The sequence below is a fragment of the Pogonomyrmex barbatus genome, unplaced genomic scaffold, assembly GCF_055798465.1.
Source record: "Pogonomyrmex barbatus isolate J1 unplaced genomic scaffold, ASM5579846v1 scaffold23, whole genome shotgun sequence".
Classification (NCBI taxonomy): Eukaryota; Metazoa; Arthropoda; class Insecta; order Hymenoptera; family Formicidae; genus Pogonomyrmex; species Pogonomyrmex barbatus.
This window is the reverse complement of record NW_028297120.1, coordinates 2,141,055-2,144,820: the sequence shown is the minus strand read 5'-3', so window position 1 is coordinate 2,144,820 and position 3,766 is coordinate 2,141,055.

Genomic DNA, 3,766 nt, shown 5'->3' with positions numbered 1-3,766 from the left:
TGTGCTGCCATCTCGTAGAGTTTCTCTATGCAGATCATGTATAGAGTATTTTTTACTTATGTCTGATTTCATTAACTCGGTTTAAACCCAAAATGCTAGGGACATTTAGGTAATCAGTTTATAGCACATTTTTCGTTCTCATCAAGTTCACCAATATAAAAAATTTTTATACATTTTTTTTTAGGATGAATTCCCACTGAGCGCGTCACGCGTCGCATTATCCATTGCGTTATAACGCGACGCGAGGTAAACTTAAAGATAGCGTCGTTCTTATTCACATTGAATGCGTCGCTGTTGCCGCATCGCCGCAAATCAACACAACACATGAGCGAGCACTAACTTAATATCAAAGTAAAATCGTACGTAAACATAATCTCTCTGTATATATATATATATATATATATATATATATATTTACTTATACGTATACAAATATATTATTTTAATTCAAGTGTTATTTCTTTAATTTGTGTTTGTAGAATTATAAACGTGCGCGATTTGGGATCCATTTTCTCCTTATTTTGGAATCCTTTTGTATCTAGAATGCCAAGCAATCTAACCGATGCGTCGTGCAAGGAGTTGCGCGGCAAATGATACAATAAAATGGGATGTTTTGATTGATTAATTCGTGACGCGATACGTGACGCGCTCAGTGGGAATTCACTCTTATAGTTGCGTTTTTTCTTAGGATGTTAACGACAAATGATCAGATTTCTGTAGGCCTATTCTCTAACTTCTTAACGACAGTTTCACTAGCTAGGTATGTCATTACGCAGCTTTTTGGGAGTGTCTCAAATGCGCATATTTTCAATCGGACACACCATTCACATCAGCCGATACCTAGGAATTTTCTAGTCACCTATCAAAAATTTTTTTATTTAATTGATCAATCGGCAATGTGTCCGATTGGACCTCACCACCTTTTTTCCCATATATTATACTTGCGCAACGACAACGTAACGATAACAATCCTGTCGTTAAGAAGTTAGGGTACCGTCACATGTGGCGTAACTTACGCAAGAGTAATCTGCATATTCTAGTATTTTACTAAAATATGTTATGCCATTCTGAAAGCTTTCTTTCACATAAAGCATATTTCGTGGAATTTCGAGAAATGCGTACTTAATACAACCAATTGCTGATTAGGGTTTCTGTTGTACTCTCTAACAGAAATGATAAACTAATTTGTGATTGGTTTTTGTAATCTGCGTATCTAGAAAAGTACGCTTCATGGGAACCGAGATTTATGTACGAGAATGGTACGAACAAGTAGATGTGACTTAATCTGTGAGAGTGTATTCAGAAGTTATCATGGACTCTGACCTGTTGTTATTAATAATATGGAAGCAATGGTAAAAGTGGAAGAAGATGAAATAATCTCAACAACAGAAAATTAGACGATATAATATTTTAAAATTGTTTGGAAACTGATAGTATATATCACAAGATAGTATACACAACAGGAAAAAGCTCGTCATAGAATATGAGTGCGTCCAATATTCGCAGAAAGATGAAGATTATTACATGGTGACGGTGACAATTTGATTAAAGAAATGGAATTTAAAGATTACAAAAATGTTCTATATTATTGTAGAATGTCCATAGAAATGTTTAATCAGTTGTTAGATATTGTTGAACTACGCATTGAAAAACATTAAATTAATTTATATATATATATATATATATATATATATATAATATATATGTATATATTAATTATATACATATTTATAATTATATATATATTAATATATATATATTTATTATTAATTAATTTGATATAATTTAATTAATCATTATTATATTAATTAATTAACTTATCTTAATCTTTCATTCATTTTCCCGAAAAAACTCTAATTATTCTGATTATTCACTGTATATGTGTTTCCTCCGCAAAAAAATTAGATTCAGTGTAACAATAATAGCGTAAACAGCATAAAATAACTAAGCGGAATCTGATGTCAAGTGAAACGATGTGATTGGTCGGCGCAAGTTACGCTTACGCAAGTTACGCCGCATGTGATGGCACCCTTAAACTGGTTTCCCACTTGCGTAAGCATAATGTTACGTCTCAAGATGCCGTAGAAGAGTTAATGGAATTTGGGAAGGGATATCTAGTGTATTTATGTTCAATGGCGATACTGGATATGATTATAAACTATATTTTCGGATTGGAACCCGCGATTGAGCGGAAATCGCGGGGAAATGTTTTAATATAATAATAATTAATTAATTTAATTAATAATTTAATTAATTAATAATAGTTAATATAATAATCGGGATATGATATTGCATTGTAAAGTTATGATTGTTGGTGTAATTAGTTGTGAAATTGTGATTCAAAGTTATTTAATATGATAGAAAGAAATGATTTGTTTGATTATTGTAAAATATTAAATGTATGTAAAAAAATTATAACACGAATAAATAGTTACATTAAAATAATAATAATAAAGAAAATAATAATAATAATAATAATATAATAGTAATGAAAGTATTAATGAGAATTATATGGTGAAATATAGTGATGAATAAAATAATGCCAAAATATCTGAAATACAGGTTTACTTATATGATACAGGTTTATATATATGAATACTTGATCTATGCAAAAGATGAGGGTGATATAAGCTTAATTATTATGAAATGGGAATGGAAATCAGAAAATATTAAATAGGAATGATAAACAAATAATATGTAAATTCAAAGATATACGATTAAGGAATATTAATACACACACACACACACACACACACACACACACACACACACACACACACACACAAACAAAGATATCGACGTTGAATATAGATAGATGTAGATATAATAGTAATATGAATGATATACAACTCAACCAATATAAAAATATCAAATATGTAATAATAATGAGATAAGATGTGAATATGATAATTAAATTCTAAGTTATCTCTAAAATTTATATAAGTAGTGATATTAAAATGAAATGAAAATCACTAATACAATATAAGCAAATCAGATAATATAATATAATATAATAATATAATATAATATAATATAATATATATATAATATAATATAATATAATATAATATAATATAATAAAATCAATAATATAATATAAGCTGGTCGAATAATATAATACAAGCTAATCAAATAATATAATATAAGACAAATAATATAATATAAGCAAATTGAACAATATAATATAAGCAAATCAAATAATATTCCAAATAGTATTAGAAGTAATGATTACCTTAAATTATTAAAGGTAAGTTATTAAACGTATTAGAATTCTAGTGATTTCCTTTTCCTTTCCTTTTACTTTTCCTTTGTAATTATAAGATGTAATTCCTTATAATTATAAGATTCAGCGGTTTGAGATAGTGACTGCACTCTCTAATGATTTGGTAACGACTGCCGCGTCTGCATCTAAGCCTCTATCTCTAGGATAGAGCCCGATGCAAAGGGGAGGGGCAAACAAAGCACTTCTTGACTGAGCATTTTATTTCGTGCTACGGTTATTTACGCGAAAATAGGAAAAGATAAAAGGAAAAAAAAGAAAAAAAATAAAGCTAAACCTAATATTTTTTCGGAGATATCGTTAATACTTAATAATAAATCTTATTATTGCAAATGAGAATTCATTTAATATTTTTCGTTTTCGTCAGTTAAATTTTCGTTTACGCAACAAAAGACTCTCCGAGCTAGCTCTTCGTTGGGAAGTTTATATTAGGAATATTTGAGTGCAATAGGCATTGAATGCTTCCTCTCTAGTATAAACTAAGAT